Raw genomic sequence first — 16311 nt, forward strand, 5'->3', positions numbered from 1 at the left:
CTGAACATACATGCAAAATCATTAGTAAAATACTAGCAAACTGATCTCAATAGTGCATTAAAAAATAATACACCTTGACTAAGTGGGATTTATACCTGGAATACAAGATTGATTAAACATACCAAAATCAATTAATATGATATACTACATCAGTAGAACAAAAGATTAAAATCACATGATCTCCTCATAGATGCAAACAAAACATTTGACAAACTTCAAGACTCTTTCATAATAAAAACACTCGCCAAACTAGAATAAAAGGAAATTATCTTAGCATAATAAGGGCTTTATATGACAAGCCCACAAAAACTGAGAGCTTTTCCTCAAACAACAGGAATAAGGTAAGAATGGGCACTTCCACCACTTTTATTAAACATAGCACTGGAAGAGTTCAACTATGAAGTTGCTGGAGTAGGAGGACTCTAAGTTCACCTCATCCCATGGATACAACTAGATAATAGCTATATCAGCATAAATAACCAAGGAAATAACTTGAAGATTGGCAGAACAAACTCCACAATGAAAGGCAAAGAAGAAGCTACATGGAAGAAAGCAGAAGGGCAAAGACAGTCTGTGAGGAAAACAGACAGTGGCTATTCACAGTGGGGAAGGAACCAGAGGTGTGGAGAAGGGCAAAAGACAGGCTTTCACACCAGAGAGTCCGTGAATATGGAGGACGAATCTCTATAATATTTGCCTTGGAAAGTGAGAGCGGCTGGATTTCATGAGTTCCTAAAACTAGCAGGATTTAAAGCCTGGAATTTTAGAAATCAGTGAGTTGGTCTCTGGGAGAGCCCAGAGGGCATTAGGAAGTGGAGTTCCTGCTCTTAAAGAGACAGACAACAAACAGTCCATGTAGATACAGCATAGAACCAGCAGTTTGAAAAACAGTGGGGGCAGATGGGAGGGAGAGTGACTTGCTCACCTCAGAGCACAGCCTGGAGAGACGGGGATCACAGGGAGACCCCTCCAGGAACAAAGGAGCTAGCAGGTGCCATTTCCTTCTGCCACACTCTAGCCACTTGGAACTAAAATTGGACCCATACTCCTTACCTAACTTGCTTGCACCAAGCCCAGAAACCCCATGCTTTGGTGGATCCACCCTTCTCAGTCACGGGTACCTGAGTCCTAGCACTGCAGACGCCTCCCCCAGAAGACCAGCACAAACCCTGCCAACACCACATCTCCTGACCCACACATTTTGCAGGACCTCAGTTCTGAAAGTGGTGAGTATAGGTCTCCCTGTGCAAACAGACCACTGCACACCTTGCTATCCACAATAGGCAAAGAAACTCAGCAGACAACTGACAGAAGGAAAAAGAGGCCAAGACTCAAGAGAAGAGCACATACCACATCACAAATGGGAGACACTCCCAGATGTGCCAAGTCTTGGGCAACAGGACAACACTGCGCTACAGGGCACTACAAGACCTCTTCTTCATAAAACTATTATTGTTAAAAGCAAGAAAAGTAGCTGACTTTCATAACACAGAGAAACAGACAAAGTCAGACAAAATGAGGAGACAGAGAAACATCTTCCGAATGAAAGAACAGGCCCAAACGACATCAAGAGACCAAAATGAAATGGATATAAGTAATATGCCTGATAGAGAATTTAAAGTAATGATCAAAAAGATACTGGACAGAGAAAAGAGTGGAGGACATCAGTGAGACCATTAACACAGAGATGAAAAGAACCAATCAGAGATCAATAACACAATAAATTAAATTAAAAATACACTTGATGGAATAAATGGTGGTCTAGATGAAGAGGAAGGACAAATTAACAACCTGCAAAACAGAGTAATGACCAAAGGAGAGGAAGGAAAATTAAGCAAATTGAGAATAGTCTTAGGGAACTGAATGACTCTATCATGGGTAATAATATTTGCATTATAGGGATCTCAGAGTAAGAGAAAGGTAAGGGGCCAGAAAATTTATTTGAAGAAATAGTAGCTGAAAATTTCCCTAATTTGAGAAAAGAAACAGAGATCTAGATCCAGTAGACATAGATATCTCCCCCCCTTCCCGGAAATTCAACCCTAGGAAGTCCACACTGAGACACATAGTAATTAAAATGGCAAAAAGCAACAATAAAGAAAAAAATTAAAAGCAGCAAAGGAAGACAGTTACATATGAGGGAAGCCCCATAAGTCTATTAGCAGATTTTTCAGCAGAAACTTTTTAGGCCAGAAGAAAGTGGCATGATATATTCAATGTGCTGAAAGGGAAAATCTGCAGGCAATAATATTCCACTCAGCAAGGCTATCATTCCTAATACAAGGAGAGATAAAGAGTTTCTCAGACAAACGAAAACGAAAGGAGTTCATGATCACCTAACCAGTACTACAAGAAATATTAAAGGGGACTCTGAGTAGAAAAAAGATCATAAGTTAGAGTATGAAAAGTAAAAAACACAAAAGCAGTAAAAATAAATATTTCTGTAAAATTAATCAATGATTCATATAATAAAAGGATGTAAAATATGACACCATATACCTAAAATGTGGGAGAAAGAGGAGTAAAGAATGGGTCCAAACTTAAGCGACCATCAACTTAATATAGACTGCTATGTACAGAAGACATTATGTACAAACCTAATGGTAACCACAAATCAAAAACCAGTAATAGATATGCAAAGAATAAAGAGAATGGAATCCAAATATATCATTGAAGAAATCCAGCAAACCATTAAAGAGAGCAAGAGAAGAAAGGATCAGAGAAAATCTATAAAAGAAACCACAAAACAAGTATCAAAATGGCAATAAATACATATCTATCATAATTATTTTGAATATAAATGGACTACATCCTCCAATCAAAAGACATAGGGTGACAGAGTGGATAAAAAACAAACAAACAAACAAAAAAAGACCCATTTACATGCCACAAGAGACTCATTTCAGACCAAAATCCAAAGTGAGGGGATGGAGAAACATTTATCATGCAAATGGGTGCCGAAAGAAAGCTGGGATATCAATAGTTATATTGGACAAAAGAGACTTTAAAACAAAGACTATAACAAGAAACCAGAACACTGTATAATAATAAAGGGGACAATCCAACACGAAGTTATTACAATTGTAAATATGTATGCACCCAACATGGGAATACCCAAATACATAAAAAGTTAATAACAAACATAAAAGAAATTATTGATAGTAATATAATAATAGTAGGTGACTTTAACATCCCACTTACATCGATGAACATATCATCCAAACAGAAAAACAAGGAAATAGTGCCTTTGAATGACACACTGGACCACATAGATTTAACAGATATATTCAGAACATTTCATTCTAAAATAGCAGAATACACATTCTTTTCAAGTGTACACAGAACAGTTTCCAAAATAGATCACATATTAGGCCACAAAACATGGCTCAACAAATTCAAAAAGATTGACATAATAGCATGCATCTTTTCTGACCACAATGTTATGAAATTATGAATCAACCACAAGAAAACATCTGGAAAGAGCACAAATACATGGAGGTTAAATAACACGCTATTTAACAATTTGAGTGGGTCAATCAAGAAATCAAAGAAATAAAAAATTACATGGAAACAAAGAAAATGAAAACACAGTGGTCCAAAATCTTGGGATGTAGCAAAAGTGGGACGTTTATAGCAACACAGGCCTACCTCAAGAAGCAAAAAAAAAAATCTCAATTTGCACCTAAAGGAGCTATAAAAAGAGCAACAAACAAAAATCAAACCCAGAAAAAGGAAGAAAGTAATAAAAATTAGAGCAGAAATAAATGATATAGAAAGTAAAAATAAATAAATAAATAAAAATAAAAACAATAAAACAAACCAACGACACCAGAATCTGGTTCTTTGAAAAATTCAACAAAATTGATAAACTTCTAGCAGGACTCATTAAAAGGGAGAGGGGGGAGACCCCAAATAAACAAAATTACTAATGAATGAGAAAAAATAACAATCAACACCACACAGAAATACAATTTTAACAGAATATTATGAAAACCTATATGCCAACAAATTGGACAACTTAGAAGAAATGGATAAATTCCTATAAAAATATAACCTACCAAAACTGAAGCAGGAAAAAATAGAAAATTTGAACAGACCAATCACCAGCAATGGAATTGAATCAGTAATCAAAAAACTCCCAATGAACAAAAGTCCAGTATCAGATGGCTTCACAGGCAAATGTTTTGTAAGATTTTTAGTAATTGACAATTCTGAGATTATGACTATTATGAAAGAAAGAAAGAAAGAAAGAAAGAAAGAAAGAGAGGAAAAAATAAGAAAGCAATCCCATTTATGATAGCATCAAAAAGAATAAAATACTTAAGAATAAATTTAACCAAGGAGGCAAAAGGCATGCACACTGAAAACTACAAAACATGCTGAAAAGAATTTTTAAAAGACACAGATAAATGGAATGGTATGTTGTATTCATGAATTGAAAGACTTACTCTTGTTAAAATGTCCATACTACCCAAAACAATGTACAGATTCAATGCAATCTTTATCATGATTTCAATGGCATTTTTCACAAAAAGAGACGAGATCGGGCGTGTTCAGGGTGGTATGGCCGTAGACCACAAAAAAAGAAAAAAAAAAATCCTAAAATTCATATGGAACTAAAAAGGACCCCAAATAGCCAAAACAATCTCAACAAAGAACAAAGCTAGAGGACACACACTTCCTGTTTTAAAAACATACAACAGAGATACAGTAATAAAACAATATGACACTAGACAAAAACAGACGTGTAGACTAGTGGAACAAAATAGAGCATTCAGAAGTAAATCCACACATATGTGGTCTTCTACTGATTTTTGATAAGATTACCACAATAGGGAGCACACACTGGGGAAAGATAGTCTCTTCAACAATGATTCTGGGAAAACTGAATATACACATGCAACAGAATGAAATTGAAACTTCATTTTACACCATACATAGTTATCAAGTCAAAATAAACAGTTTAAGGGGAAAAGCTTCATGAAATTGGTCTTGACAACTGATTTCTTGGGAATAACATCAGAAGTACAGACAACAAAAACATAAATAGGTAAGTCAGACTATATCAAACAGAAAGCTTCTGCGTGGCAAAGGAAAAATCAACAGAATGAAAAGGCAGAAAGGAAAAATCATTCTGGGAGAAATGGGAGAAAATATTTCAAACCATATCTGTGATAAGAGGTTAATACTCAGAGTATATATAGAACTCATATAACTCAATAGCAAAGTAAACAAATGGCCCAATTAAAAATGGTCAGATGACTTGAATAAAGGCATTTCTCCAAAGAACACATACAGATGGCCAACAAGTATATGAAAAGATGGTCAGCTTCACTAGTCATCAGAAATGCAAATCAAAAACATAACTAGATATAACTTTTACCTGTTGATATTGCCATTATTAAACAAACAAGTAAAAAACAAAGTAACAAGTGTTGGCAGCCGTGTGGAAAAATTAGAACCCTTGTACATTGTTGGTGGGAATTGTAAACTGGTATAGCCACTGTGGAAAATAGTCTGGAGAATCCTCAAAAAATTAGAAATAGAACTACCATGTGATCTAGCAACCCTACTTCTGGGTATTTATCCAAAAGAACTGAAGTCATGATCTTGAAGAGAAGTTTGGTCTCCCATGTTCATTGCACCATTATTCACAATAGCCAGATTTCTATTGAGAGATGTTTAGAAAAATAAAATGTGGAATATACATATAATGGAATATGAATCAGCCATAACAAAATCCTGTTATATGCTACAACATGGATGAATTTTGAGGACATTCTGCTAAGTGAATAAGCCAGTCACAGAATAAGTATGCATAATACCACTTATATGAGTTATCTATGATAGTCAAAATCATTGAAGCAGAAAATAGAACGTTGGTTGCCAGAGCTGGGGGGAGGATAAATGGGAGTTGCTGTTGAGTGTGTATAAAATTTCAGTCATGAAAGAATAGAAGTTCTAGAATTTGTATAATATTGTGCTTATCATTAGCAATACTATACACTTAATTTTTTATTAAAAGGGGTAGATTTCATGTTATGTGCTGCTATCACAATAGTTATCTGAAATGTAGTGGTAGCTAGATTTAAGAAGGGAGTTGGGATAGTAGGACATATTAACATGCGGTAGTTAGGATTATAATAGGAAATGGAAGAAGGCCTGAGTAAAGATACTAACAGATTTTTTTACGAATTTATTTTTCTTAGTACTGAGAGAAAGAATAATTGCTGTTCTACCTTAGATGCATGATAGATGCAGAAACAAATAAAATGAGAATACTAATAACAGGATGTTTTCAGAAGAAAGGAGAAATTAGGCAAATATGAGAGAAAAAACACTGAAAATACCGAATGTTGGTGAGGGTGTGTAACAAGAACTCTTATTCATTGTATGTAAAAATGTACATTGGGACAGCCACTTTGGAAGACAGTTTGGTAATTTCTTGTCAAATTAAACATAGAAACATCATACGATCCAGCATTCACATTCCCGATAATTTAGGTAGATACTTCCCTAAATGATGCTTTTAAGCTAAGATAATGTTTAAGAAATACCCTGAATTGGAAAAAGTGGATACAACTATTATTATATTTGCCCATGAATAAGTCACTGGATATAGGGCAGCCCTGGATATTGGCCATGGTGTTAGGGGAAGCAACTCCTGTGGTAGACAATAACTCCCAGAAAAAAGATGTAGCTGCAAGCCATAAGCAGTCAAACTTCCTAGAACTTTGGAAAATAAATTCTTTGGTCATTAAGGTGATCTATCTTGGTGGCACACCAGAATATCAACTAAGTCTTGTATATATGTATAGCAACATTTTATGCATTATATGTAATTTTTCTTAGTAAAATAATGATATTATTTTAGCTTAATTTTGTTAGGTCATGGTTCCAAGTAATTGATTGAAGTACAGTGTATTTTAAGGGAATTCTAGTCACTTGAAGTTCAATGATTTTAGACAATTTTATTTAGAAGTTCTGTCTGTGAATTCTGGTTAGTAAATCTCTTTCTAGGTTTTAATTTGCTCCTCTACAATTTCCCCTGTCTCCTTCATATTACTTTCTTATCGGCTTTATCTGTTTTAAGTCAGATCTTGAATTGTTGGTGGCAAAGAGAAAAGGAAATACTTGACAATTCATTCACTCTACACTCCTTTACAATCCAGTGTTGTGAAAAGTATGTTTTCCATTGGTTTGACAAAATACATATGTTACGTGTCCCTTCTGTAATTGGAAGGATTCCCTTTTTTGTTATCATTTATGAGAAAACACAGTTCCAAGTATATGATGCCCTTTACAAAGTCAGTCATCAGTCCTGCTGCCCTGAGCATCCAAAATTTACATGACTCAATTCAGGATAGCAAAGAAACTTGCTTTTAAGCTGAATGTCCATATTCTTGTATTTGACTATGATCTGTGCAATAAAAACCATCATGTCCAGCTTCTGGTAGGGTTTTTCCCCATGTTTATATTCCTTAGGCTATTTCAGTGAAATTTTAGGTAGAAAGCAACATCTTGAAATGAAACAATGTTTTATATACAATGTTTTAAATAATTGGTATTTCCCAAATAAACAAGTTTTGAAAATACGTTTGCAGTTCATGTACCAAAATGTGGATTTTTCGTATTCAAAATGGCAGGCATATTATATTTGATAATCAAATATATTTTGATGCAATTTCCCTTGATTACTACTATTCAAAGTTGTTTTTCTAAGGCATGCATACTCATGGCATGTATCTTGTAAAAGTAAATTTAATTTAATTCACATTAATTTAATTCAGCTTAACTCACAGCCATTATTAAAGTTCCAACTACTTTAAGGCTATAATTTTGGTTTAGTCTGCAATTTATAGAATATGCAAGCTTGAATGTACGGTGTGCTACCAAGGTTATAAAAAAAAATCAAACATTGTGAGAAGCCTCAGAGATTTACCCTTTCAGACAAAAGATTAGATATAAAAATGTACTATTAATAAAAAAGGAAAAAGAAAACCATTCTACATAATTGTCTAATGGATTAAAATGATTTTCAAAGTGACTGAAAAATAATCTTATAAGATTTATTCACATAAACTTTGTCCTTTAAGATTTATAAATACTACATTATCCTGTAAAATTTATAAAAGTCATTGATGAAAAGCTCTCAAAATTGTATGTTCTTACTCAATAGCAATTTTTATGTCTCTTTCTCTTTCAAATTCATGGAAGTTAAAATGATATATGATTATTTGGGTTTTATTTTAGGATATAAAAATTCTTTCTTATTTAAAAGGGTATTCAAATAACAAAATAAGAAAGTCATAGTGCTTACAAGAAAGTCATAGTGCTTACATAAATATACATCAATCTATTTATTAATATGCTTATATAATGATAAATTATGCAAAATTTTATTTATGATAATCTCTATTTCTTAAGAAAAGATAGAGGCTTAGTATAGAAAAATATGCTTCATAACTGTTGATTTCAATATCTGTGATTTAAGCACTCTTTTATGTGATATATTTCACAGTATTAAATATTTAAAAAGAAAAAGAATAAATAAATAATACAAGAACACAGAAGCATTGTAGAAGTCTCTTCTCCCCATCTATTGTTAGAAATATGACATTCAGCCAAAGACATGCGCTTAGAATGAATTCACAGTCTTAACAGTGGCTTAGAAGTATTCAATATTACTTATTCTGTATGCAGATTTTATTTGTATATCTTAATATTATCTAGCTTATCTTTTAAAGTAATCTTCATTCTTCACTTTCTTATTTGCTGATAACTTTACATCTCTAATAGGAGCTACACTTCTTCTTGCCATGTATAAATTAGGCAATTTAGGATATCCAAAAGTAAAGTTTTAGTCATGTCTCCAGGAAATATTAAAGTTTGTTGATCATAAAGATGAGGGCATCCAAAAAATAAGCATTAAAGTACCAAATAATCTTGCCGGCTCCTTGATGTGTATAAGGAGATGATGGGTCAGTGAGAATTTTAGCCTAGACTATAGTGTATATCTTTAAATGAACTTGGGATGCCACATTAATCCCTTCTGTTTTAGCCCTTATCTTCAAGTTATTGCTAACCAGTTAGGTTAGCAAGTGATACACAGGAGATCTCAATTTCTTAGAGGAGGTGAATAAGTACAGTAAACATAGCATAGTAATAAACATTAGTGTTAGAGTACATAAGTATTATGTATATGAAATATATATCAACAAATATAGAAATATGTAAAATGTATACAATTCCAAATCAAACATGTATCTATGTTTTGCTTTTATTAGGGACTGATTTTCTAATTTTCTGTTTGAGATGTGAAGCATAAATAGATTTATTCACACATTAAGTAGAGTTGTTCAACAGCAGATAATCACTTCTGGAAAATCAGATAACGATGTATATCACTTATTTATTGAATAATACTACTACATGTATTAGTTTCAAAGTGATATACTTAAAGGAATTTAAGGGCAAAGTGATCAGGCTTAAAATAATATTTAAGGGAAAGAAATCAAAATTTTTAAAAAATGATAAAACAATAATTCTATAGTTTTAGAAAAGTTCTACACAGTTTCTAGCTTATGTAATTCCAATAATTCCAATAATTTTGGAAAATATATTTTCCTTATAAACAGATGAAGTGTTATAAATATTGGCAGGTGTGTTATAAGAAATTATGGTGCAATAGGTAGTGTGAATTTAGTAATACATAAGGAAATAGGCCTGGGTTAATTTAGGCGGTGTGGAATTTTTAGTGTCTTCAAAATGCTGACAAAAGCAAACAGCTTGTCTTTGACCTTCTTTACTCATGCAACACAATTAATTGCATTTCTGCATGATGGACTGTTACATTCTCTTTATTTATCTAAACATGAATTTGCCTTTTAGTTCATTTGACTTTGAAAATTTTTTTGACACTTGTATACTGAAAATTTAGTGTCATACTAAATCAGTCTCAGGGACATAATTAGAACCACAGTGGATGAGATTGAAGGTTTTGAATACTTTATAGAATGCCATCATTTGCATCAACATATTTGAGACAGTCCTGCATTTTTCTTCTTACCTTATCACACTATTATAGTATATGCGTGTGTGTGTGTGTGTGTGTGAGAGAGAGAGAGAGAGAGAGAGAGAAAGACAGAAAGAAACACAGATTGAGAGACAAAGATAGCTGGAGAGAGGGGGCAAGAGAGACTTCGTGGGGAAAAAGAAAGAATTTGACTTTCAAGTTATATTTAAATAATTTTTTGATGAGTGCTTGCTTGAAAAGTGTCATAACACTTTCCTGGTTCTATTGCTTTGTTTATTCAAATGTGATACCTCATAGAAATTAAACTATATATTTGAAATTATAACTCATCAATCACTGATGGGGTATTATTAGTGTTCTAAGAGCAATAAATGATAAGGAACGGATCTTTTCCTAAGAAAAAAATTGATAGAAGAAAATGTCAGCTAACATGGTCAAGCACAGCAGTTTTCCCAGTAACTCACTGTAGGACATAATCAATAAAGAAGAATACTTAAAATAACTATTTAGCTACAGAAAATATTTTGAAGAAAAAAAAACAGGCAATAAAGTCTTAAAGGTTTTCACACTAGGGTAAAGAATTTAGGCTTTCACATCTTCAACATTCTCTGGATTTAATTTTCTTCAAATGCTACTTTGCCAGGATCTCCAAATATCCATCAATTTTTAAAAAGAGAAGGGAAAACAATATAACATGTATTTATAGAATATATATATATATTCTCCACATATTTCTCCAAAGTTTGTGTTTATATTGTTTCACCAAAGAATCATTTCAAACTGACTAGGTAGAGAAAGAAAATGTGAAGCTAGTTTCTTATACTGAAAGGGATTTCATATCACAGTTCAACAGCATGAAATAAAGTTTCATATATATATATGTGTGTGTGTGTGTGTGTGTATAAAATCTGGCTATATATATGTGTATAGGGAAAATATTACTATATTATAGGCTATATGTATATATATATCTGAAAAATATTACTGAAATTGGTTCTGTAATTGAGTTTCTTTAAAACGCTTGGGACTCAATTTTCCAAAAACCCTCTGTTGCTTTTAGTAAAAGAAAAAATGCATTTGTAGTGATATTTATCATGTGCCAGCAATTTACATTTACAGTAATAATAATGGTGCCTTCAAATATCATTGAACATGTAATATGCTATGCAGTGTGGGCTAAGCACTTTACATGCATGCCTTATGTCATTTAATCCTCCCAACTATTATTTGTGAGGAAGCTGAAGTGTTGAAAAGTTAAGTAATTTAATGGAAGGCTCACAGTTAGCAAATGGTTTATTTGAAACTTGAAGCAGGCTTCTCTGGACTTGAAGCTCATGCTTTTAACAATTGTTATTTAACAGTGACTGATCTCTAAATAACTGTGAACACAGGTATAAAATCATTTATTTGGAAAGTTCAAATTTTAAAAAAGACATTGCTCTAATTAATACTGCGTTTTGAATAGATGTCTTTACATAAAAAATCACATATCCCTTTTTAATCACAAATGCAATGCTGGAAGCTATGTAACTAACTCTCTTAAAGGGCGTAATGTTAAGTAAATGTCAAATCCCTTCAGTAAGCCTTTGTTTTATAACTTATCAGATTATTTACATTTTATTTTCAAATATTATATAACAGCTTTGTTTAAAAACAGGATAAAAGGCATATGATACTTTATCTCCTACTGCAAATATGTGAATATAGGGAAAAATGAATTTCATGGAGTACGGAAATCATTGGGATTTCAGAAATAATAACTGCCAACTCGGTTGTGGTTTGCTTTATGCAAAAAGGTATATCATTCATATTGTTACAAAATATTTCAAATAGTAATAGACTCTTTACACTTAAAGTTCCCTAAAGAATAAGCCGAATATTTTTTTTTCTGAAAATAGCTCAGTAGATAGAAAAGTTGCATTATTTTCAATTACTCAACTATATGCAACTAACTTATTAAGAATGCCTCTTTCCTTTCTATTTACTTGATACAAGAATAGTTATTTATGGAAGAGAGTAACTCAGATCAGTGGGAATAACTGCAGGTCCATCGAAGAACACTGGCAATTGGGAATACTTGCAAGGCCTTTACCAAGTGAGAGTTTTAAGTAACTTCTTCACCCTGGAGATTCCACAAGGCAGGAACAGCGAGAACAGAATTTTTGTTGAAAGCCTCATGTGATTAGATACACAATGAAAGAATGTTCTATGGAGAGACTGTTGAAATACAAATTATTCTCCAGTTACTTGATTGTTGTAGTTGTGTTTTCTTTTCTCTCCATTTCTTTCTCTCCTTATGTTTCTCTCTCTCCTTCTTTCACTTTCCTCTTTGCCTCTTCCTCATTCTCTGTTAGTATCACCTTCATAAATTCACATTGTTCATTTATGTATTAGATGAATATTTGTGTATCAAGGGATTAATCAATAGTGTAGAGGATGAAAAGATGCTCAACATGACTAATCATCAGGGAAATGTAAATCAAAACTACAATGAGATATCACCCCACACCTGTCGGAATGATAACACACACACACACACACACACACACACACACACACACAAGAAACAACAGGTGTTGGCTAGGAGACAGAGAAAGAGGAATCTTCTTGTACTGTTGGTGGGAATGCAAACTGGTGCAGCCACTCTGGAAAACAGTATGAATCTTCCTTAAAAAGTTAAAAATAGAACTACCAGCAATTGCGCTACTAGGTATTTGCCCAAAGTATACAAAAATACTAATTCAGAGGGATACATAAACCCCGATGGTTATAGCAGTGTTATCTACAATAGCCAAAATATGGAAACAGACCAAGTGTCCATTGACTGATAAATGGTTAAAAAAGATATGGTATATACATACAATGGAATATTACTCAGCCATAAGAATGGAATCTTGCCATTTGCAATGACATGGGTGGAACTGGAGAGTATTATGCTAAGTGAAGTAAGTCAGTCAGAGAAAGACGAATACAATATGATTTCACTCATATGTGGAATTTAAGAAACAAAACAGACAAGCAAAGGGGAAAAGAAAGAGAGGGGCAAACCAAGAAATGGACTCCTAACTATAAAGAATAAACTGATGAGTTACTGGATGGGAGGTGGGTGGGGGATGGGTGAAATAGGTGATGATGATTAAGGATACACTTGGTGTGATGAGCACCAGATGTTGTATGGAAGTGTTGAATTACTATATTGTACACTTGAAACTAATATTATACTGTATGTTAACTAAGTAGAATTTAAATAAAAACTTTTTAAAAAGAGTGTAAAGGAAAAAAAGTTATATTAGTCAGATGCCCAAGATAATGTCAAGATTGCCTCCATCTAGGGACGCCTGGCTGGCTCAGTTGGTTAAGCGTCTGCCTTTAGCTCAGGTTATGATCCCAGGGTCCTGGGATTGAGTCCCTCATCAGACTCCTTTCTCAGTGGGGAGCCTGCTTCTGCCTCTGCCTGCCCCTACCCCTGCTTGTGTTCGCTCTCTTTCTCTCTCTCTGACAAATAAATAAAATCTTTTTTTAAAAAAAAGATCACGTCCATCTAAGCAAAAGTTCATCATAGTTGTTTTTCTTTCTTCTTTCTTTCTTTCTTTCTTTCTTTCTTTCTTTCTTTCTTTCTTTCTTTCTTCTTTTCTTTTCTTTTCTTTTCTTTTCTTTTCTTTTCTTTTCTTTCTTTTTTTAACATAGTGGACATCACTAAATTCATTTCCTTCCTTTTAGCCCCCAAAGACCTATGGTAGCTATACAATCAGACAATGATGACATTACCAATCAAAAAATAGCAACATATAGAGCTCCAGGCAGATTTAAATATTATAAAACTCATGGTATGGAATGATTTAATAAATTACTGATCTAGAATTAATATATAGTTGTGTTAAATTTTATAGATGAACATTTTGCAATGTTTCTATGTTATCTTATAACCTTTAAACTTAAGAAATTATAGCAAATATTTATAAAGATGAGTGTAGACTTCAACCCCATATGTCATTTTCAGAAAACAAGGCTTTTATCTGTTCATTTTTCCCTATGATAGTATCATTTGTTTCACTTATATCGAATATTTCTTCTCACTACATCTCTTTTTTAGTGAATGTAAGATGTAAACTACATTTCCAGTGTTGAAAATTAGATATTTTATTTTAATCGTAATTTCAAAATAAAGTGTTCATACACTAGCAAGAGTAATTGTTAAAGTAATATAAAGTTACATAGTCTAAAATTAATTAATTTGTACTTATAATGCTGGAAAAAACCAAATATATAAATGTTATTGTTTTTAAAAGAACTTGTATTTAGGAGATAAGAAGAAAGCTAATTTTTTATATCTCCCATCAATGACATTTGTAGAAAAAATAATTTAGTATTCTTCTATAAATCAGGGAATATATACATAGAAATCTTTCACTACTTGCTGACAAAGGGTGACAGGTTATGCCACCCAACATGTGCCACTTTGGCATAAGGATTATTTTGAGTTAAAGGCACTTGAAAAACAGTGAATGTGTGAAAAACACTCTGACCTTCCATCTTTTTCTTAAAAACAGAGATGAAATTCCCACATGAAAAACGCCACCCCATACCAGAAGAAACTAACATTCTTATCACCTATTACAAGAAGTTGAGACAGAGAGAATTATGTATAAATAATTCTATAAAAAAACAGAACTTGTTGAAATGATTATCTTCCTTTAGCCTCCCCACAGAAATGGTTACTTTTCTAAAATTTCTCTTTGTTCAACCTACCATGAAAACATGTAGGTTCCACCATTCCTTTGGGTCTTCATTCCTTATGAGAACTCTTTGTCATGCAAAAGTTATATAAATTTGTATGTTTTTTCCTCCTGTTAATCTGTCTTATGTCAATTTAATTCTCAAGCCCAGCTGAAAAACACTAAGAGAGTAAAGGTAAAATTGTGCCTCCTCTACACTAATAAACTACCATTTTGTTAATTATATATTAGTTTTTCTTATATCAGTATTTTCTAGTTTCTTTACAAATCTTCCAAGATTGGGGAAAATAATATTTAACTGAAGTTCACATTAAGCTAACAAATTGGGGAAAAAATTTATATTTTATATCACCATGTTTATAGGGTATCTATGAAAAAGTTATCAGAAACATATTAAAAATGTGTATACACATATTGCTAAAATATTTAAGGCTTGTAAATCTTTATAAAATATTACCCTCATCTTGCTGAAGTAAGTTGAAATCACCATAAAAATGGATTAGGAAAAGGAATGGTGTGGAACCAAACATTAAAGACATAGCTGGAATAAGACCTTCCTATTATACCTGGCAAAATTCTAATAATATTTATTCAAGATATTTCATAATCTCATATTTTCATGAATAGGTATGTCAATATTTACATTGACACACCACTCTATAAAGGAATAACAATTATTTTCTTACTAAAAATAAAATTAAGACAACTGAAGTTAAAACCAAAAGGTTTTTTTGGATGTTACACCTGCTATAATTTGTTGCATATAATGGATAATTAGCCAGTTTGCCTTTTTTGTGAAGTTTTACAAATATTTCTTTTTTCTAATAAGCAATTTTGATAGTTACATTTACATTATAATGAAAATTAAACTAAAATAAAGGGAATGGCATAAAATTATTTCTCTTGTAAACATCGTTAGAGAAATATTTTGTCATTCTACGTTGCAGAGATAACTCATAATTCGTTTGGTCAACTGTGAGTTGCCAGAAAACATTTGGAGTTAAATATGTATGGCATTATCTGTCTGGTGAAAAGTCCAAATATTTGACACATTTAAAGAAGTACAATGAATTGTTAGAATGCTTTTTCTTGACTTCATATCCCAGATTTTTAATTAAGCTTAAAACTTAACATTAGAAGAGAGTATCTAGGAAAATAAACAAAAAGAATAATTAATAATAAAAAACATTTTTTATATTAAACAAAGGTAATTCTCACTCTAAGAGCATTTGTTTTTCACTTAAAATAAAACTTATAGAAAAGTTGCAAGATTAATACAAAAAAAACTCCCATTGACCCTTCACCCAGATTCCCCAGTTTTCATTTTATTATTTATGATTTTCTTATTTGTCTACTGTTATCTATTGTTTTATCTATCTATATCATCTACCTCTATTTTTTTTTCCTGAGCCATTTGTTTTGATTTCACCAAGTTTGTCTCATTATCATCCTTTTTTCTGTTCTAGGATCCCATCCAGGGCTCCCTGTTGCCTTGAAGCATCAAGTTATCTTTGTCACCACTGGTCTATGAAAGATTAC

This window comes from Ursus maritimus, unplaced genomic scaffold, assembly GCF_017311325.1.
Source record: "Ursus maritimus isolate PB19 unplaced genomic scaffold, ASM1731132v1 scaffold_10, whole genome shotgun sequence".
Lineage (NCBI taxonomy): Eukaryota > Metazoa > Chordata > Mammalia > Carnivora > Ursidae > Ursus > Ursus maritimus.